This window comes from Heliconius melpomene, chromosome 10, assembly GCF_056956725.1.
Source record: "Heliconius melpomene rosina isolate 202511_hmr_F chromosome 10, ASM5695672v1, whole genome shotgun sequence".
NCBI lineage: Eukaryota > Metazoa > Arthropoda > Insecta > Lepidoptera > Nymphalidae > Heliconius > Heliconius melpomene.
Window position 1 is genome coordinate 15,882,171 of NC_140398.1, and position 24,749 is coordinate 15,906,919.

Here is a 24,749-nt window from a genome sequence, read left to right on the forward strand (position 1 = left end):
TTTAGAATATATGTTATATGATAAAATTTGTTATATGATAAAATTGTATGCAGAAGACAGTCGGTGCGAGTTCAAATTTTGACGAAAATGATATTTATTGAATTAAACTTATTGGTTATATGTAATCTTAATCTGTAAAATATAATAAAAGGATAGAAAATCGATTCTGAACATGAAGGTTAGGTATATAAAAAAAATAAAAATTAGTTAACCGACACAATAGGTATATCGATTACAAAAGTTTAAAAGTTTCGTTTTTCCGACTATGTGCGTTGATTGATGGAAACCATAGCCATATTTTTCCTTACCAGAGCGTGGAATCAATATTTTTTTAAATATTATAATTCCTCGAATGCGTATCCTAGCTAAAACCACCACATAGACGTTGTCCTGCACTACAGTATCTTCTAGAACTTACCTATTACGACATTTATATTAAGAAAATAATAGAGATTAAAAAAAATGCTTATAATTGAAGCACAATCGTGTTTCTAAACTTTCCTTATGATTGCGCGTCTTGATACTCTTAGGTATAACAATAGAAAATAATGTTACTCAATACAGAAGTACCAACACAATATTAATTGAACATTTATTTCTTACTACAATTATTACTGGTCTTTTATATCATTCATGATAAATAAACTTATGAATGAATAATTGATTAAGAAAAAAGCAAAAAGGAACAGGTCTGATTGTATTGGTCGGGCTGTCACTGCGCGCCCACTCCCGGCCGCTATCCCACTACTGCCCGATGCGGGGACTTTTGGCTGCTGGGTTTCCCCCCTGGCCCGGTTCGCCCCTCCTTAATGAACCTGCACCCCCCGGACTCCTCCGGGGGGTCCATATTAACACCAGGCTTAGTGTGGACGTCCAGTCAACATGGGCCACACAGCGCCAGGACTCCCGACCTCAAACCATCCTCTGAACCCGACCTCCGAGTAGCCGGATTACAGGAGACGCCACGCTCCCAGTCGACGATGAATACAAAAATATTGTACACTATCGAGTCAAAGTGCAAGATTCAAATCACACTAAATGTATAATATCCCATTTTTATTTTATCATATTATATTTTAAATTATTTTAATTTTTATAAACAAATTACATTATATTACAATATTTTTTCACAAAAACTTATTTATTAACAATTCAGATTAGATAGGAGGTATATGAGTTTGTCACATAGCGTAGGTACATACTAGTACAGATAGTCTCCAGCAGATGTCTCTACAATACTTTCTTTCCATACAAATGTATATATTGTCAAGTTATGTAGAGTACTTATATTTATTTATCTTACTGTTTCATTTGTACACATTTATTATTTATCCGTTTACAAGAAAAGGTATATATATATAGGTCGTATTTTTTTTACAAAGAATTCAAATATATAAGGTATATTATTTTACATTATAAGTAACATATTTGGCATTTATTAGATTATAGACTCTACAATGACTTCGCCCATTTTAACAGAAAAAAAAAAGAAAAAAAAAATACATTTTTCTTTTTATGTAATAGGATTTTACGGATTTTAATATAGTTTATACTAACAAAAAATATATTTATTTTACAAATTATTTTAGTATAAGTCAAAAATATATAAAAAAATCTTTCAAAAGGAAATTGAATAGACAACCATTACGTAGAGGCAAATATAAAGCAACTGGATCACAAAGGCGTCATTATAATAAAAAATAAAACGCCATTAGGCAACAATTTACGTAATTCAAAGAATAAACAAGATGTGATAACATTAGCAACTGTAGTTTCGTGAACTGTATGTTCTGTATAATTATACTTTTCTACTTTCAAGAGCGAGGAAGCGTTTGCGTTTGTCTAATTTGCATACGATAGAAATCAGCCAAGGTCGGTAGTAATAAACTTAATTGTAGCTCTCATTATGTATGTGTTACAGTCGAACGTTGAAATTGATATGTTTCTAGATTTGCCTAGTTCCTTAAATGTTTATTAAAACTTAATCTTAAACTTTGTTTCCAAGAAATATAAGAGATTGATCCCTCTAAAATGTTTCCTAAGTGACTAATAATCAACACACAAACAAAATTTCTGGAACTATAATGTGGATTTTTTTTTTATTGTAGATAGACATGCATTTATCCGCTATCTCACCTGGTGGTAAGTGACGATGCGAACGATGGTAGAGCATGTGTAGATAATGGAATCTGGAATTTTAGTATGTAGGGTATAGGGAATGTAAGGCATTACGAGAAGATTTATCAAAATTTCATGCTAACTGACTTGCGGTTAAAGACTATTAATATATAAATTTGTTAGCCAAAATCTGAAATACAAAACTGAACAGGCAAAACTGGGAGCGCCATTGATTCCACATTTCACTATACCACATTTATATAAACTAGACAACTATTAGAATGAATTTCTTACAATAATAGATACTCATATAAAATAATTAGGTTTTTTTTTTATAAATGTTTAACTTTTTATTAACAGCGACATCTAGTGTAGGATTTTATAAACTTTGTACTCTATTACAGTGGAGCACATTTAAAAAATATTTAAAATTTTAATTTACATATGGATAACCAGAGCGGAAAAATGAAAATTATTAATTTTCCCGAGCACGGATCGAACCGATACAGACTCCGTCGCCTGTCCCGCGATGATCCCTGAACAATTGATTTGCTTAGCCTAAGATCATAGTAATTTACCTAACAGCAAGCTAGTTGTTAGAGTACCTACTTGAAAAAAAAATAATTACACTTCAAGTATAATATAAATACCCAACTATCGATCAAATTCCTCCCCACTGCGCCACCGGCGTCTTCACAATAAATATATTAAAATACTTCAGCCTACCTTATTAATAATTAATCACTAATGAATTGATAATAAAAATTAATTTTGTCCATACATGCTATATTTAAGGATACAAATGTACTATAGAAATAGTTTTTGCAGTACTAGCTGTGTATTTATTGTCAAATGGAATGCAGATAATTGCTATAAATACTTACTGGTTTTGCTTAAGTTTTTTAGCTATTGTATAACTTAACACATTTATAATTTAAACGTTAGAACCAATGGCAGGGTAGCCATTGATTTTATTTATTTCTAAAACAATAAAAAAGCCGATTGAATTTTATTATAATATCAATCACGTATATATGAATAAACAATTTGCGTCAATTACGTTGTTAATTATGTTGAGTGGTCAGTGAATGATAGGACTTAAAAGTTGTGTCGATTACATAATTGTTCCTATATTATGTCTGTTATGTTATGTCACATTATGGTAGGATTCCATTACCTTTACCTTTTTATATATTTTACAATTTCCACTAATTTAGTTATTAATTATTCTATAATAGTAGTAATATTCACACTGTATCTGGCACATAGCATGATAGACCTGAAGAAACCTGAAGACACTCTCATTCTCTACTTTCCATCAAACTCTAGAGGTATTGTATGTTGAGCACAACGCCGCGCTTTGCGCTGATGAGTGAAGATATTTCATTTGCTCGAGTAGGGATCGAACTTACAACCACGTATATCACGTTTACAGTTTTAATTTAAACTCATAACTACCAAGTTTAATTAAATACATGCCTTCCTATACATGTAGCAGACGCCTGCTTTGCATTTCCATGTATTATTCTAATCACGCCAATATAAAATATCGATCGCAACACGCAATACGATATATAAAAACAAATGTATATTACGCATTTTCTTTATATTTCTTTATACACAATTTAATTTACTAATAAGACTTAATTTTTACTTAGTTTATTTTACCATTACTAGGGACCCGCTCGCGGCTTCGCCCGCTTGAACTATACAATTCTTGTTATTAATCTGAATTATTTTCTGTTCTAAATAACATTATCATTTTAAAAACAACATCCATGCATTGGAAAATTAAATTTCAGCCAATTCAATAAAACAATTATTTTGTAGCAATTTACTCGAACAACTTAGTTTTTACTGATATAACTTTTTTTATTTATGAACCGATTTAAATAAAATAAACAGTAAATGTCAAGAGAAGTTTGCCTAAATATCGTTAATTTAAAAAATCATTTTTTTAGGTCCCACTATATCGATACATGACAGAATAATATGAAATATTAATTATTAACTACTATGTATATTATTACATGTAGATTAAAACAAAAGAAAAACACAAACACATTTCTTTGTTTTTTAGACTTATTGCAAACAAGTTACAGAACCCAGCCCAGCACTTGTTTGTTATAAGAAATTTGACAAAACAGATATGTATGTATATAAAATAGATACATATTGCTTTATAAAAATATTGGCAAAGAGAACGTAGAGTCTTACGAGAAACTTGCAGTAAATTCCAACGTTCGTCGCTAAGTTGTGTAACTCAACGACGTGCTTCATTTCGCTAAAGCAGCTATACCATAAACATAATCTTCCCCAAAATTGAATTCGAACTCACACCCTAGCTTACAAACATACATACATACATACATACATACATTATTCTAATCATGTCAATATAAGATATTGACCGTAACGTTTAATATGATAGAAAAAAAAACAATAGATTAGAATGTCTGAATTTAATAGGATTAGTTGTACTTAAAGATTTATAGACACTGTCAATGTTTTGTCTCTGTACCGCGTAGTTGATTGATGTCGAGTGTATATTATATTACTATTATATTATATTTTATAATGAACCAGATCTTATTAATGACTTAATTTGTGGGCACAGAGGGCCTCGTTTCGTGGCGAGGCTATGACTGTAACGCAGCCGTTGCGGGTTCGATCGTCACTCGAGGGAATTAATTATTTAATCATATTTCCCTTCAGAGATGTGTAAAGTTTATAAAAAATCTTGTGGTTGATATAACCGTGTGCAGTGTTAGCTTGAAAGTAAAAAGTTGTCCTGCAAGGTTACAAAGGACATTGGTTGCTAGGTGGTATGTATGTATGACCGTTCATACAGGTCTACACTCTTTTCTTGTTTTATTTTTTAGCTTCACGCTGTATCCAAAATATAGCAGGGTAGGCAGAAGGAACCTGGGAACCTAGTGTCAAGACTCTCCTTTTCCATTAGGACATTTCCGTTCCCCACTTACCGCCGAATTGTTGAGGAAAAACTCAACGCTACACTTTACCTTGTTACTAGAGCGAGGAAATGAAAATATTAAATATTTCATTACCCCGAGTGACAATCGAACCCACAACCATCATGTTCACAATCACATCCTTGTGCCACTGGGCCACGACGATATCAAGTCTAATAATCCTATAGTATTTAATATTTATAACACTAATATATCATTCCCCGAACATCAAAAAAACTCTCGTCTTCTTAAACGACGATATGTCTATCATATGTCTATCATAAACCAACCAAGCTATCTTCCATTCAATAACAACTAAAATGGCAAACACACCGTATGGAGGAATTACTAAGCGATAAGCAACAGCTGATACATAAATATAACATCTAAAAATATAAGCCCTAAAACATTCCATGTAAAAACAAATAAATTATATATACAATAACAGATAAGAAACGAATGTTTCGTTCTAAATAACACCGTTGCCAATGATCTCGATAAGATTTGCAAGTATAAGTAATATAAAAAGTGTATTATGAAAAATCTAAAAAAAAAAAAAACACTTTTTATTCGTGCACTAAAAGGTAGAAAAGATTTAACATCTGAAGAGTTTCGCTTTTCAGGTCCTGGTTCTATCATCAGGTATGCTCGATGATACCATATTATATGATACCCAGCTATATGCGGAATACACCGTGAAGCTGAATTTGTTTAAAAAAACATATAAATGGAGTGTCGTACCACTGGATTCTCTGTTCCCATTTTATTTCAAGCAGAAGACACGTGTAGCTAAAAATAAGATAAAATAGTAGATATAGATTCAAGGCAGATTATAGATTACGAAAGACTCAAACTTCGTCTCGATTATATTATTTTAAAAATGCTTTTTTTTTAAAAGTCCTATGTCCTTTCTAAAAATACTTCTAAGAACACGTGAACAAAAAAAAATACAGTCGAATTGATAACTCCCTTTTCTTACAGGAGTCGGTTAAAAATTGTGGTAATTTGTTCACGTAATTGGGCGTGAAAGCGAAACGAATAAACTTACATTTTAACTTACATATTTATAACATAATTATGATACTTATAGACTATAGGCTCCGTCAAGGTCAAAAAAGATATATCTGTAAAATACACATGATGATTGTGTGTTTGTTCGATCTAGAACTTGAAAATTTGTAATAAACATTTATTCTATTGTGACAAAACGAAAATATGGCATTAAGTTCCGTTACTTATACCTAATGTCCAATAAGAGCGACGAGTGGAAAGCTAATCGATTAGCCACTAGGTTTAATCTACCTAGTACTTATGAAATGGAAGATGCGTGAAGGTCAAAAAAGATCCAAAAAGAAAAGGAAGAAAATAAAAATTCCAATTAAAGTTACTTGCACCCGCACATCCGGTGAACACTAATGATCGGCCTGACAAAATCTTGTTTTTGCAACACATTCGTAATAAAAATGCTTTAAGAGATAAACTTAAAGTTAATTTCCCTTTCAAAAAGATAATATGTGAATGATAGTTAGGATATTTATTTTCTGTTAAATAAAAATTGGAAATGTTAAAATAGTAAAAGTACTAAGGCAAAGGCCTTTCTTTAGTTTACTTTCATGATGAAATTATTTAGGTTTTCGATAAAATATCTAAAAATTTACATATAACCGAAAAAACACCCATGATTATAATTTAGATGGAGGACGTTTCACACCACCATTCAATATGCAATATCTCCAGAATTCGCAGGATGGAGAACGGAAATAATAAGAGTATGGCTACTTTTGGCATAAAAAAACACATAAATAACTTTGGCTTAAAGTAAAATAAACACATTACCCTTCTTTACTTCGTACAGTCAGCAAAAAAGAAGAAAATGCATTAACATTTTATCTCTATATGCTACCTCTTGTAACTTAAACGATGTCATCTACCTCCACGGAATACCGTTACAGCAACTGGAAGAGCAAGTTAGTTGTACTGTTCTTATAATTGCAGTTAATGCTGCGGTATCGAGCTATTCGCGAATATAGGGCATACGCATGATTCAAGTGCAATTGATAATATTATTTTTGGTGACATATAATAAGATAACTATTTATGAATTATTTACATTATAATAATACTTTACTACTTACATTATAAAATCAGCAGCAAGGAACCTAGTCTTAAGATACTCCGTTCCCCACTTTCTGCCGAATTCTGGAAGCATTGCGTGTTGAGTGGCAGAATTCGCCGTGCTTTGCCTCAACACCAGAGCGAAGAAATGGAACTCACGACTGACTTTTGATTTGCTAATTATAATAATGAATATAGCAGATTTTACCATGTTTTCAATAAAGGCTATTATAACGTTATTTTAAATTGTAAGGATGTCGTGACTTTAAATCACTTGTGTCATATGCTCTATATTTTTAATTTTTAAACTTACTCAAGGTGATTAAAATATATACATAGTTTCTTAGTCCATGTAAATATTCGAATTTACTGATTCTAAGTCCTTGACATTCTTTATAATATAAAATTCTGTATGGAAACCGACAATACTACAGATAATAGTATTTTCTTGAACTCTACATTATAAAATCAGGTTATAATTATTGTATTCTCTATAAATCAATCATATCGTCTGACTTCCAAGCGGCCATAGCCCTTAATGGGCAAAGGTATTTTTCGATTGTAAAGTTTAATTAATTATTTAATATTTATCGAAGACAATAAGAAAATGTGATAAATATTTTATGGCTTGTAGGAAAAATATATGTAATTATTATTTAATAAAGTAAAATTGATTAAAACTGCATTCTTTACAATATATAACAAATATGAATAAGGTCGATGTTATATATTTTTCAATGTGCACACAAAAAATAGGCCAGGGACGTATTGTAACATCCAGACATGGCACTCGATACCAATTTAAATCTAAATCTACATTTTACCTAAATTTTATCTGTTTTCCTGCGTATCAGCGTAGGTGGAAAGAGAGTAGTGATAAGATATTCCGTTACCAACTTTCGAGACATTGTATATTGGGTGCAATTCGAAAATTTATCAGAGTGGGGAATTTAACACAAATTCCCCACCACGGATTGCGATGATTGGGATCCACACGTTGATATATAGTCATATACTTTACCTTAATGCCTTAAAAACTTATAACAAAAATGAAAGTTGCATATGCATTGGCAGAATCAATTATAATAGCAACTAGTTGAGAGCAGGACACAGGTGCTCTCCGCCGTGGGAAAGAATACCTTGATCTTGAACTACGAATCACTTTTTTTCTCAATTTTGCACACAAACGAGTACGAGAGAGGCTTTCATTGCGAATAAACAATCTCCTTGGACGTCCAATCGACTCGTTACAACGCTATTAATGGAAACTATACTATAAAATTACTACTGTAGTTCTTGTTGTTTCAATTTCTTATAGTAATATGTAGTTGGAAGCTATCTTAAATTAATGGGATTTTGTTATTTCATTTTATTATTAACGAATCTAGTGATCATTCAGTTTGTTTACTTTTTATTTTTTTTATTAGCATCAAATGTTAAACAGAGAAACTCAATGTCGAAACTTAGGTTAATGAATGTAGTAAACGAACGAACGCCGGACTTTTTTCTATCGCGGAGAGTTTATAATAATTGAGGTTCTAATATATAAACCATTGCACCACCATGTCAATTTTTACATATTAAAGCGATTTTTTCACTTCGCAATATAATTTAACTAGCGGCCCTATTGCGGCTTCGCCCGCTTTTGCTACTGGATTATTCATATAATGTATGTTTGCAAAGCACTTAAGAGAATGTGAAAATTAATTAAGCCCTAATGCAACCCGCATTTTCGTAGTTTCAATAAGGATTTTCCAATTGTTTTACACAGCAAGGATTTTTAGTAGGTACCGTAATTTTAAATCTGTGCTACTAATCTTTTCAAGTACTTATTAAAATATATTTAAATTAGTATTTTTACATAGTTAAATGACATTAAATAATACATTCAACTCGAATTATCCAATACGTGCAAACGCATCTACATCTTCGTTGCTATAAAGGCAGGCGGGTTTTTTTTTTCGAGCTTGTGGTTAATGCTGAAGAGGGTATTCTGTCCCTGATGAAAAGCAAGCACTACGTGGCTGCCTGTGACGAAAATTAAATAGAATGCATCGGCCGGGAATTGAACCCGGGCTGCCCGCGTGGCAGGCGAGCATTCTACCACTGAACCACCGATGCTTGTAAGGCAGGCGGGCGCGGCGGACTCGCTTGTATAAGCATAACGTCGCGATGCGCGTTTCGCAGCAAGGATTTTTTGATATTGTAACAACTTCTAAAGTACTTATTAAAATGAAAAACAGAAAAGACAGTTTTGATCTACATTAAATGACCAACGTAACTAATATACTTATTTATATGCTGAGAGTAAGGGATAAGTGAAACTTGACTCGATACAGTTGATGTGTGAACGGCGTGATGTGTCAATAATTAAATGCGTTTTTCTCTAAAACTATTCGCAATATCGAAATAGTTTAAAAAGCAAATTTTATCTTCGTTTAACGTAGAAATTTAATAAAGTATTTTAAAGGATAAGGATTAATACCATTATGGAAAAATATCCCTCACAATAAAAAATATATTGAAATTACTATTTTTAGACACAAATATGATCACAACACGTTATTCTTAAAAGATACGAATATGTCATCGCGGACTTTTTTGTAGATCTTATTAAGAGGAACAATACTCCAGTACATTTTTTTCATGTAGTATTTACAATTAAAGCAGCGCATGCGCCAAAGTGTCTCAGCGGGTAGGACTTTATACACATTTATCGTATTTATGTTAATTTACATAAGAATGTACAAATAATAAACTATATATAAACCTTCCCTGAGAAATACTCGACCTAATGGTGAAAACCGCATCCAAATCCGTTGGGTGGTTTAGAAGAAGAAGAGTTAGAAAGTTCAGACAGACACAAAAAGCGACTTTGTTTTATAAGATATAGGATAGGATATCGCAAATTTAAATACATGCATAATATCCATATATTTCATAGAACCTTAGATACCCTTAGGATAAAACCAGCACGTTAACGTTTTTCTAATTTATCAACTTATTTGATATATGTAGACCGCATCAGGATGTTCATAAATATACTATATTTTTAAAGTTATAAATGACATCATTAAGAATTACATAGCTGCGTAATTTAAGTAATTAATTTAAGTCTGTATTCTAATTTGTTTTACACAGTAAGTGGGGAACCGAATTGTCCTAATGAGAACTCAGTGTACTGTCAGGTTCCCAGGTTCTCTCTGTCTACCCTGCTTCGTGTGGGGTACGATGTTTTACGTTAGATTAAAAAATAAATATTTGTATATATTTAAATAGTGATAGAATAAAATAAATACACAGCAATATTTTCAAGCAAAATTATTATTTCGACAGGTTAGCGGACTAAGTAACCTTTTCTTTACATTTGTAATATTTTTATAGCACATTTTACTTTTAAATAATTAACTTTTTCCATTTAACTTTTCACTATTAGGTAGGTACCTATATAAAGTAATTTTATATATAGGAAAGGAAGTTTTCCAAAATTCATGCATTTAGATCGGTTAAGTTTTTTCTGAGGTTAATGTGTACAAACTCACAGAAAAACCGACAAAAAATTATAAATTATTATTTTGGCTTCTAATCGGTCAGTTACAATTTTATTATTTGTCTAATATATATAAATATTCCCCCAATGCGGATCGAACCCACAACTATCGCGTTGCAATAATAGCAATAATATCACACTATGTCTATAATAATATACACCATGCCTATTACCACATTGCAAGACCCATAGATCTAACTTATTGGCGTTTAATTCCACACCTGGCCACTTGGTGGTCTTTTAGACCCCAAGAAAAAATAAGCACCTAACACCTGTGAATATTGATAAGAGTAATTCATAAGGACCTCTTGATAATGAGACAGATGCCGTTTGATGCCATGACCATATATGGTGAAGATCTACGCACCGTTAGAACTCAAGATAACTTCATTCACCTGTTTCCTTTCATTGCTTTTGATGTGTTCAGTTAGTTTTTTGTATTGCATTGTATGTACAATTTATTTTTATGTTATTTATATATGAGAATTAATTTAAGATATATTTAGAGTATGTACATAATACTTATGCCTTTTCACTATTGACTGAAATAATATAAAACGCGCCGTAGCCCGCAACTTCGTTTGCCTTGAATGCAGTAGGCTTTTTTAGCTTCCCGCACATAGCAGGGTACTTTTTCTAGAGGGAAAACTTTTTCTAAATAACTATTAAGAGAGGATTGCCCATAATTCCTACGGTTACGGTAAAAATAAATTTAACGTAGTGTATTTAGCCCGCCAGAGACACAAGGAAGGGGTAAACATGACAGGTTGTGAGTTCAATTCCTACTCTAGGAATTGAAATATTTAATATTTTCATTTCCTCGCTCTAGTAACGAGACAAAGTCGTTCGCTTGCGTATCCAATACGCAAGGCCTCCAGAATTTTGCGACAAGTGGGGACACTACGAATAAGTTCATTCAAGCCCCTCTATGCAGAATACAGCGTGAAGCTGAAAAAAAAGCAAAATATTTTTTTCACGCTACACACATAATGTTTTTATAGTTATATATAACGTCACATGAATTTCCATTTGTTAAATACTAGGTTTAAAATTATTTTATTTTATAATAGTGGAGAGCCTTCGGCTCCGGTCCGGAATGGGACCGGTTCGATTTCCACTGGGAAATGAGTTATCTTCATTTCGTTGTCTACCAAGATCAAGCATGGAATTTAATTTCGCTGCTGCACACGTAATGTCTCAAATATTAGGCGCACAATGAGGAGTGGACAGGAGTGTCTAAACATTATATTTTTATACACAGCCCACATGAATAATTTCCTTTAAATATAATGTTGGTTCCTTCTACAATCATAGTAAATATTGTAATTATATGCTTAAACATATAAGTCAGTCAAGTCGGTACAATATATGAATTTAATAAAACTTAATAACTAATTAATAATAACTTACATTAGTCCCACACCAAAATTATACCTTTATATATTAATAAGAAAATAGTATGTATATAAATAAAAATATTTTGCTATTAGTTATTAAAAGAATGTTAATATACGTTAGCATATGTGTTTAGTTAAAGGTGCATACAAAGGTGACAATGACATAGGTTTATTAATCATCAGTAAATTAATAGTTTTATTTCTAGTGCTTGCAGACGGCCGATTACATCCGGTGACTATTGGTTCGATTGACAGCTTTCGAAGGAGAGGTTACACGGGAGGAGCGGAGCGGAAAATTGTATTATGTACTTTTTAAAAATTTTATTTGTGCAAAAAGTTGTAGGCAGAGGGAACCTAGTGTTTAGACATTCCGTTTTCCACTTTATGCCGAATTCTGAAGGCATTGCGTATTGAGGGACAGAACTCAACGCCGCGCTTTGCCTCGACACAAGAACGAAGAAACGACTGGCCTTAAAATAAAGTGAGTGTAAAAAAACGATTATTTGGAATATTATTCAGATATGACATTTAAACATTTTTTTTTCAAAATATAACTCACCTAATTAATTCCTTAATAATAAAAGAATTTGATTTTATTTTGCGAATCAACCGGTTATTCTTATAATATGCATAAAGCCTTGAATATGACTAAGAGATCCATTTTATTTCTATAAAAAAAATGAGTGCAGAATTTTGTTAAAGTAAATCAAATTTTGTGACCTTTCACAAGCGTATTGTAATAAAATTAACATATTCATTAATATAAAACGCTTCCTTAAAATAGTTTTGATAAAACCACTAGCCCCATTTATTTAGTTATTTATTATTTCGTATAATTTCTATAATGGGAAATGTCAGGGTTTCAAATAAGGTAGAGGTAAGGACTAATATAGTTCGCTAATTAATATTGTCCAGTATTTTATTTTAGCGTGTAACTGTAAACGCGAGGTTGTGGGTTCGATTCTCACTTAATAAAAATGTTATCTATTAATATTTTCTATATTAAATAAATGCTTACACTCAAAAAATTATCTTACCCAAGATATGTAGATTCAGATTCTCAAATAATACGTAATGGCTATTCATAGGAACGAAAAAAGGAAAGCGAAAGAAAATTAATTATCTTTTTACCATGCTTTTAACTTTTTTGAACTTAATATAATTATATTTAAAAATATATAACTGCATCGGCGTTAACATGCACCACCCAATACCGACACGAATTGCTTGCTATGAAAAAAGAAATACATTTTTGCACGCAATTTCAATTCCGCTTCTTTCCACACGTAGTTCACCCTTATTATCCCGTTAGTCCAGCCTCACAAACAGGATTGACCATCGATACCTAATTACGAAGGAGCATCTTACTTTACCAATATAGTATTACCACCTGTCCAAATAAAACAATAAATTTGCTATCACGTCTATGGAAGCAACAGTATTTTTTTTAATTAGACAACGGATACAATTATACTTTTTAATTTATATTTTTATTTATAGGATCTGGAGGTTTTTTTTATAGTAAGTACTTGGAATTATCCTGCTCTAAAATTACGTATATAGGTTTTATTTTAACAAGGTATAATTTTATTAAGATAATTGTTATATATATATTTTTTTATTTTTTTGTGTGGACGTAAAAAAACGTTAAATCACGTTTTATCTTTTAACAGATATTTCGGTTACGCATAGTCTGTACCAAAGATCTCCGATTTCGGTAGGAAATATATCTAATATATAAAAATATATGATATAAAAATATATCATTCTTTCTCTTTCATTCTCATAGTTCATCTTTGGTACAGCGGAGAAATTAAAATATTAAAAATTTAATTTCCTCGTATGGGAATCGAACCGACAACCTGTCTCGTCTGCAATCACACGCCCCTCCGCCACGACCGGCCTCATAATTCATAAATGACCATATATTATAAGAACATCAAAGCTATATTTATGTGTACATTAAGTGTTTAAGAAAAGTAATTGGACGTTACAATTAAGTACTAGAATATTACGTAAACTAAAAAGTAATTTTCAACATAAACCTACAATTATGAGAATTTCATACATTGTTGTATGAAAGTTTATGTATGTGTCCGCCATTTTGAAATATAAACTAAAAATGTCTAGTAATAAAATTCAAACGTAACCTTATCTATATAATTAGCATATGAAATGAATTATAACTACTTATATAAAAAATATATGCATAAATAATATTTTTTTTACATTAAATTAAATAAAATAAAAGTCACTCCCACCCACTAATTTACTCTATGCTTTGAAACTACTAAGTCGATTTTAATGTGGTTTGTAACGTGACGATATCTATTTCAGCTTAACACTGAATCCCGCTTGTAGCTGGAGAGCCTTCTGTCAAAACGCTGCATTCTCTATTTTCCGCCTTATTGTTAAGACTGTTGTTGCCTGTATGGAGGCAGAGCTCAACGCCGCGCTTACTCTTATTATTAGAGTGAGGACACAAAAATATTTCGTTCGAATTAGAATGAAGAGATGAAAATACTCCGAACCCGGGTTTAAATTTACTCGCGTAGCAGAGTAGGTGTGGAGAACCTAGTGTTATAAAACTGCGATCGTCATTTGTCAGATAATTCCGTGTAGCGGAACTTAACGCCGCCATTATAGAATATTAATCTTAGAGACATATATTAAACTTAGAGAGATATACTTAGATACTTATATTTTATGAAATAGGGACATTCTTTATTAATTATTACGACCTTGATCTTAAAGCGCATCCTTATTCCTTATTGCATCAATAAAGCGCAAAACATCCTTAAAATGATTGTAATTATTGATACTTCTAGTTAATACTGTGTAATTTAATATTGTACCAGTTACTTTTGTATTGAAAATATATATTTGATATGCTCAATTGCTCTGCTCTGGTATGAACTTTTTTCCTGAATTTATTATAATTGCACCAACAGCTGAGCGCCGGGTTGTTTTTCTTTATTATTAAACGAATATTTTTAGGTAATAAGTATAAGTGATTCCTGTTTCTTAATCAAATTTTAATTTCATTAATTGATGGATTTTTAAATTATTATTGGCAGTTATTTAAGGAAATAGGCATGCGAAGCTGCCGTAGAGGCTAGTAAGAATATATAGATATCTATCTATATCCATCAATACCTAGAATCTAGATTATAGGTATTGATCAGTATGTATTGAAGTGAGAACATAAATTTAAACTTCAATTGGTATCCACAAAATACAATGCGCTATTAAATTTGTAATTAGCAATATATTCAATATACAACCTGTTTTCACTTGACGTTTATAATTTTTCTCAGGAGAAATGATCTTAAGGACCTTGATGGGACATCGAACCAGAACCACTCTTGATAAAAAAGAAAAATAACTAAAAAACACGCAAGTACTTTGAACTATGAATATTAATGTTGGGAATAATAATTTCTGATTATTTAGAACTTTGTTTACGTATTTTTAAAAGTTTTTAATGTTTAAAATTGTGGGAAATGGAAATATCTTAATGGAAACGGAGTGTCTTAGCCTCTGCCTACTCTGCTATGAAGGGCTACAGCGTAAACCTAAAAAACTTTATTTTTATATAATGAGTAAATAGTGAAGCAATGGAACTTCCCCTGACTGCAGACAAAGTGAGTAAGGTGACGGTGAGTTTCGTCACTAAACATGCCTCCCTAATTTCGACGGTAAGCGGAGTACAGTGTTTTAATATTAAAGGAGAATTCACATCATATATAAACATGATAATGTAGATGCTCAAAAGCTACAAGAATTTAAAAACCTCCTCCAAATGTAACAAATTTAAATAGTAAATAGTTCTATCAGCAACAATAATTTAATTTATTGTTTTTCAATTTATTTCGTTTTTGCATATTACTATTATATTATTATTATTGACTCAGTTTTTGCTTATAACATTAGTTTTGAAGTTGATTTTTTAAATAATTGTTTTACAATTTATATAGAACGTTGTGTGTGGCATTTTATTTGACTTGTCTGGGCAAGTTTATAACATTTGTTTAACATTTATATGTACATTTTACGTACATATATGTTTTTATAAGTATATTTCTATGATTATTTTAAAAAATACATAAGCAGGCTTTTTTAGATCTTCAATGGTAAAAATTAAAAATAAGACATTTAAAAAAAAAATAGAGGATTATTAACTTTATTATACAGCAATGGTCGTTCGTGTATTATAAAACATATGTTTATAATAAATGACCGACACGCACTTTTCGCATTATATATCCCGTATAGAAAGAAGTCTACAAATATATATCTATTTTGTACACAGTACAAAAAACATCAATTCCATTAGGATTCAACAAGGCTGAATTATTCAACAAGGCTGAATTATATTCCTTCAATATAAAAAACAGTACGCACCTTTGAAACTAACTTTATACGAGTATAGGGGCATTAATTAGTATAAAACAATCGTACGCACGACAGTACCTACTGAATTTTACTGTGCCGCATCTTGTATACAGTTTTTGCGAATATAATACTTGAAGACTAATATATGAATATAAAATATAAATATATAAAGGTGACCTTTTCAAGTGAACGCCATCTGCCCTCTATTTTTAACTAATGCGTTAGACAGATGCAAGGAGGAGGTAATTAAATTATTTTTTTCTTTAAATGGTCCTTATTTTCTTTTCATTATTTTTAAATTGTTTTCTAATGAAGAATGAATGCTGTTGCGGTTGCCACTTAATTTTTTATAATTTAAATAAATAATTTTAATTTTAATAATTTTTAAGTTTTTTCTAACCTACAGATAGCAGGGAAATAGAAAGAAACTAGTTTTATTGTAACTTCGTTCTCCACTTTCTGCTAGAATAACTCGAATATTAGTAATGAGTGGCGGAATTCTACATTGGACATGGGCCATAATATAAAAATAATTAATTCGACCGAGTGGGCATCTTACCCACACGGCGAATACATGGAACACTTAGTAGTTTCTTCTCATTTAGTTTCTCAAGTATTTTTTCTATTTATTATAACTTTCATTATAACAGCAATCATTTAGCTGTGTTGATACCTATCTATTCATAACACCTGTTGAAAATTCAACACTGATGTAAGCGTTAACAGAAATATTAATTACTTAAGATACAAAGATATTCAAATGTGAAAACGGAGATGTGCAAAGTATGCAAATTGAAAAGTAAAATGCCACTTGCACACTTGCCGCTTCGTAAGCCATTCCATGACTTCGATTGCTGAATGAAATTATTGCAGATGCTCTCTCATAGTTTAGTGGGTATTTTTTAGTTGAAACTCTTTCTTTCTTGCAAATATCATAGTAAAGAAACATAATTAAAGATATATATTTATTATTTTTGGATCAACATGACTGTAAGTGAAGATTGCGGGTTCGATATCCATTAGATGTAATGGCTGTATTCATAAATCGGGCCAATTGCAAATCAGTCTCGCACACGAAGGAAAAAAATATTATATTAGTAGTATAGAGGTTCTCTATATTTTTTTTCGATTCACGCTGTATCCCACATAAAGCAGGATAGGCAGAAGAACAATGGGAACCTAGGGTTAAGACACCACATTCCCATTAAAACACTAAATGAAAATCTTCTAAATGAAAATATTCCATTCCCCAGAGCGTGAATCGATCCCGTAACCGCCGGGCTTCAGTAGCTCGGTTGTGCCAAAAATGTGTAAAGCTAGACAAAAGAATAATATATTCCTGCCTATATTCATTTGTATGCATCAAATGAAGTATGAACTATCAAAATATATACGAGTACACGTATTAGGTAGTACAAAGGTATGACAAACGTGCACGACAAATAACAATAGAATCAAACTTGTCTAGTACAAATAATAGATTTAAATCGATTTCGGCAGGGTTGTCAAATGTATAATATTTAATTTTGTATAATATACTATTAAATATTAATGTTAATAACTGCTTAATTATAATTGTTTTAATCCTTTTTTTCCTGGTTTTGTTTTTTCGTTTTCCGCAAGTGCTTTAACTTAATTAGAAATAACGAAATATTCACATAATTTGGTACCTTATTCAATTTTAATAATATAACAAAAACAATACAATAAGGAGTCAAGTTCATGAAATAAAAAATCTACACCAATGTTTAAAATAAAATGCACGGACCGGCACATACTAATTGTCGTGTAAAAAAGCGGATTTTTTATTTTTATAATTATTAATTATAAATTGTAAATTTTCAAATTTATGGCGTCGCAGCGATTGACTTTAAACGCAACGGTCGTGGACTCGATTCCCAGTCGGGGGAATGAATTATTTAAATTTTCTCGCTCTGTTAACAACGAGAAAAAGCGAAGCGTAGCACACGCAATGTCTTAAAATTTGGGGAACGGAGTATCTTAACATTCCTTCTGCGTACACTTCCTATAGGTATGCGATATTATTGAATCTCATTTTCTATTAAAAGGTCTTTAAACCAACATATTTAAAAAAGCGCATAAAAATCCACAGCGACTGCTAAAGAAATTCATACCTTTATATATTTTCATTTCTCCGCTCTTAGCAAAATTTCTCCATTATTGTCGCTGTGGTACAAAATCTTATTGTAAACGAAATGGGTTAGCTTAGTTGTAAGTTTGACTTGAACTGGGGTGAAAACATTTATGATTGCTGTATTTTCCAGCTTCGGTAAAATAGTTCACTGCAGCGTGTTCCGCCACTCAACACAATCAAATGTTGAAATTACCTAATTCTAAATTCTGTAATAACTCATAGTAAGTGGAAATAGTATGGAAATAGAGATTGGCAAAAAATCCACCCAAACGAAGTTACAGGCAGCCACTAGTCTTAAGTAAATGCTAGTAGGTACTTTCCAGACATTTCGTTCGCAGTAAAGAACAGTGACGCAAAATGAGAAAAATTCTTAGAAATATTCCATTAGGTGATGAAGTATGTAATAATTAATAATATATTATGTTACAAACTCTGTACCTATAAAATTACTGTCTAAATTATGACATATTTAATAGACCAGATTTAAATATACTCGTACTTATTATCATTTTCAAACATTGTTTTTCTGTTTTTTCTTTGAGTATTAAATGTAAATTATACTCAAAATTTTTATAACTAAAAAAAATAAATAGAAAAATAATGTAAGCTAAATTTCAAGTAAAAATTGAATCCAAATGATTAATTACAACATTGAAGTACATGTTTCCCAAATACTAATGCAGATACTTTTTATATAAACTTAACCTAGCGTCAAGACACTCCTGTCTCCACATTCCGCTTATATTTGAGTCACTATATATTAAATTGAATTGCACTTATACAGGTCAATCGATCGGATTCAAACCCATTCATTCGCGTTTACAGCCGAAGGAGCCTTTTAGTACATAAAAAATATTTCTCCTTCTCAAAGGTTAATCAATTCATATTCAATGATTTTACATGACGTAGTTGATATTTACTGAGCACCTGACAAATGACTTGGAAAGTTAATTCTGGGTAATCTTACTAAGCATCCTGTTTCCATACTAAGAATATGTAATTGAAAATAAATAACAAAACGATTTATTATATAGACATGATGTTAGAATGGAAATGGAAATTGTTATTATATTGACAATATGTATAATTACCTACTTTTAATGTTTATTAGACATTTTAATAGTAAAACCTGTCGTCGTAGCTAGAAGGGCTGTGGCGTAGTGGCTTAAGCGTGGTCGTAGATGCGACAGATTGTAAATTCGATCCCTAGGAAATTAACTATTTAATATTTTTATTTCTTCGCTTTGGTGTCAAGGCATAACGCGGCGTTAAGTTCTGCCATTCCACACGCAATGCCTCCACAGTTCGGCGGTTAATCAGGAACGGAGTTTCTTAACACTAGGTTACCTCTGCCTACCCTGCGGTGTGCGGTATACAGCATGGAGTTAAACAAATAAGAATAGAAAAACCGTAAAGCTAAAAAAATTGATTAGGGCTGAGCCTTTACATTTTACCATAATAAATTAATCATTTATAAAACTCAGTAAACATTATTTATTTGTTATTATTTACTTAACAGACGATAACCTCAAAATAATATGTTACCCTAACCCTAACTTATTAAGATAAAAAGTAGAACATATCAACTGTAACAATTCTTTATTTGCCTAAAGGAAAAAATGTCGTCCCTACATTTAAATTAAAAAAAGAAAGAAAACAATAAATATACAACCCTAAATAAAATTACAAGACATTAACCACTTTCATTCGCTGGTAGGGCCACGTCAATCACGGACCTAAACTACGATATTCGGTCAATAGTTCTAACATTAGCATTTAAATTGAAACCTAATAGGGTATTAGATAAATTGTGAAGGTGTTTAGATAGCTGGCTTTGGTAACAAAGTTAGTTGAATTGTATGAGTTTATTGTGATTTAGAACCTTTATAGTAACATGGCTTTTCTGGTAGGCATGATTGAATATGTTACCTAAATAAAACAGTAGCTTTTTGTTTCATCCCGTATGGCTGGATAGACAGAAGAATCTGTGTTAAAACACTCCTCTCCCCAGTTTCCGCCGAATTTTCAAATCTTGTCTGTTGGGCAGCGGTTACTCTACCAAAGAAAAGGAAATAATTCATGTCCCCGAGTGAGAATTGAGTGGCGCAACTTAACACTGCAATTCGTCTAGAAGTACTAATGTATATGGAGCAAAAAAACACTTTTCAGCCAAATCAAATGCCTGACTTATGAAACTTACCAAAAAATGCAAGAATTCGTATACCTATATAATAAATATTTCACAATTATTCGCAATAAAATTTACATACACATGTCAGTCGTCTTGATAGAAACATTATTGTGTAGCAATAAATTGATGTTCACATTTATAAATTATTGCAAAGTCCTTGGAGATTATCCTTAGTACGTTTATAGTATTAACTTTATATTACTAGGAAATAAATATCTCTAAGCGTATTGTAGAAAAATATTTTTACTTATTGCGTTTATTTAAGAAAATGGTTTGTCTATATTATAAGAAATAAAATATTAAATATTTCATTTCTTCGAGTGGGAATCGAACCCACGACCTGTCGCATTTACAATCGTCTGTAGCCCTGAGCCACGACTGGCTTTATGAATAAATTATAAAATTTCAATATACAGGTGGTACCATAAAAATATGGAATTTCTGAATGGCAACCCTACGCCAAATTTCGGGCGTAGGTGTAGATAATTCGAAAGTCACACTTAACAGGTAAAACCACTAACTTATATCCAATAAATAAAATAAATGAGAAACATTGGGAGATTCGAAATGGATATAAAACAATTATTTTACGTATCTACATAATATGCTTTTATTGAAAGTTACTGTTTGTTTGTTTATAATTCTTTTTGGAACTTAGTGCTTTTACACTCCATTCCTATTAAGATACCTTCATTTCCTCAAGTGGGAATGGAACCAACAATCAATTTAAACTCGCGCGCTTGTGCCACTGCGCCGTGACTAACACTATAATTTTAACTATAATTTTCTCTGTATTTTCATTTTGTTGGTATGAAAAATCTCAATGTATCCATTGTTTAAGACGATAAATAGTTTCATACAAAATATATGAAATTTTATATTTTCTTGGCTCATATAAGAAACAATACTTTTCGCAATCTATACTATACTTAATATAATAAAGCTGAAGAGTTTGTTTGTTTGTTTGTTTGAACGCTAAGATCTCTGGATCTACCGGTCCGATTTACTTTGTTTTTGTTTTGTATGAAAGCTGCATTCTTCAGAAGTACTATAGGCTATATAACATTACATTACACATATAAACTAATATATTTTAAAGTACTTTCTTATTTGCCATGCAATTTATTCTGCCATGTTAATAACAACCGTCGCGTCGCTACGCAACCGTTACCGCGACATTTTGATATTCATCCTTATGAAAATAAATATAATAGTCACTTTTAGCATTTTATCTAGATTGAAATTATAGTTTACATTCTAATAAATAATTAAGGAGATGTCACTGATTCGCAATGACCTAGCCTTCGGGCGGCACAGTATGAGTATGACCGACGCGAAAATATTCTTATAGTTGAAGCAGACGTAGCCGCGTCCGGGTCCACTAGTTAACTAATATGACGAGCATAAGGTTTGTTTGCATTTAGATCTTTGTATTTTTCTTAACCCTTTGCTTTATTCCTTGTAGCAGGTTAGGCGGAATAAATTTTGTATCAAAACACTACTGTCTCCAATTTCTACTCCAATTCATAAATTCGTTGAGAGGCGAGTTGTATTCCGCAACATAATATTAAAAAAAAAGTCTTAGAAAATCTTTAACCAGGATCAGGTAAGTCTCTTATAACCTAATGGTTGTTAAATGTAATGTATTTTAAAATGCACATAAAAAATTATGTACAATTGATATTAATTACATTTTATTTGTCTCATCAAATACATTTGTTTTTTAAAGAAAATTTTATGAAAAGGAAGTGATTAATTATATTTTATATTACTTTTAAATTATGCTAATTTATATTAGATATATAATTGAAAATGAAAAAACATCCATCAACCGCAAGTAAACCCGAAGCAAAATACTAGTTCAAAATAAAAAAGTAAACCGAGAATTTCTCAAATAGCAAGGATCATTTGAAAGTCAGTACGTTTGAGACGGGCAAAGACCCAAGTTAATTAAAGACAGGTCACTAGAAGGTTGCACTACCAAATATAACTCGTAATTGTTTTGAGCCTTCATAAAACAATAAAACTGTTAGTTTACTATGAGTTAGTGTAGTTATTATATTATTAACTACTGTGCTGTAGAATAGTTACTATAGTTGCTAACGTTATGGAAACAGGACATAATTCTTGCTTGTGTTGTGCGTAAATAAATTTTATTATTATATATTTTATATTATTATAGAACGCTATGGGTAATTCAAATCCTATTTGAGAATATGTTAAAGTTAATGTAGTTATCAAAGGTGGAAAGCATGTCTCTGCATGCCTCGCAAAATGAAAAGATGCATAAAGTAAATAAATAATAAAACTCGATACTTAAAAAGTTATCATTTTCTAAACTGTGTGACATGGTGTGTAAACATAAAATTTACACAAACATTATGTATTTTTTTCTCTATTATTTACGAATAAATCAATTTTAAAATCAATTTATAAATTCTCATATTTTTTTTCTAAATATACAATTATCCGTTGGTCGCTAGTATAAAACGTTAATGGGTATCGAATAGTAGAGCGTAGAAGCACATTAGTAGAGGTAAAGGTTCGTTTATCTTTTCGTCAGTAGTGTGTATTCGTCAACGTCGCAAATGATGAATTTTCTAAGAAGTAAGAAGGTAATCTTTTGTCAGTCATTTTGCGCTTTGGACGGCTGACCTTTGAATTTTTTTCTGTAGATTAATCTAAAAAGAATTTTAATCAACGGTTTCAATTTTATCATAACAAAAACAGTTTGATAATATGAATGCTGAATAATTTTAATAAGTTTATAAAAAAAATATTAATACGTTGAAAGTAATTTCTTACTTTGACTGTCGAACACGAATTTTAAATAATATTTGACACTTCTGCTATTACATAGTAAAAATAAAAATCAAAAAATTTTCATTGTCTACTTTCATTTGAATAAAAATAACAAATTAATTGCCTACATTTATTTCAATTACAAAAATCCTAATAGATACTCAAACTATTTTTATCTATGACAGTATATTAATTTAACGATGAAATTTTACATGAATAATTAATGTGAGTTACTTTATACCGCCCACAAAATGATTAATCACTATTTTCTGCACAAAAGTAAAGAAATGGTAGGCGTGTTCTAAATAAAAAAAATAAGGTTCACGCTGTAACCCGCAGTAACAGGATAGGCAAAAGAAACCTAGGAACCTAGTGTTAAGACACTTTGATTGTACCGTGATTGTAGGATCTAAACACAGGACTTTGCCTAGTTTCCAGAACGAAGAAATAAAAATACTAGTGGGAATTGAACCTATAACCCGTCGCGCTTACAATCACACGCATGTGTCTCTACGCCATGACTGACCTTAATATTGTGTTCATGAAATAATCTGGTCTATTTTTAAAGAAAAATCTCCTCTCCTCTAATCTCCTCTCGTCTCAAGCATAATATAATTTCTTTTTTATATTCCGAATAATAAATAAAAGTAGTTCAAGTCAGCGTCCTTATCTCGCTAACCTAAAAATTTCAATATAATCTAATACGATCTAGAAGGGGAAGGCTGGCCCATATTCTATGAAAGGTCTCTTGTGTTAGCACGTGTGGACTTATTACTTGTTGGGAACTAAACGTTCCATAGTACACACTATATAAAAGATAATTTTATATACGTAAGTATATTTGTATTTCAAGACATAAATATATTCGTCTTTTGACTCTATTATAACGCAGTGAATCTTATTGTAGCGTCGTTGGTTTTGGATTTAATTTCTATGTAGTTGTTTCTTGTTCTCCCTGGATGCCATGGATCAAGAGGACGATGATACTAAACAGGGCGAGAGGCTAATGTCTAATAAGATATGAATTTTGTGGATTCAAATCCAAAATTCCATG

The 24,749-nt window shown here is 31.2% G+C and overlaps 1 non-coding gene across 1 annotated transcript; it reads right to left on the reverse strand.

Annotated features, from left to right (window-relative positions):
- Window positions 1–679: 679 nt before the first annotated feature.
- LOC146535918 (signal recognition particle RNA) lies at window positions 680–975 on the reverse strand. Its single transcript, XR_014878389.1, has one exon.
- Between the last annotated feature and the right edge of the window lie 23,774 nt (window positions 976–24,749).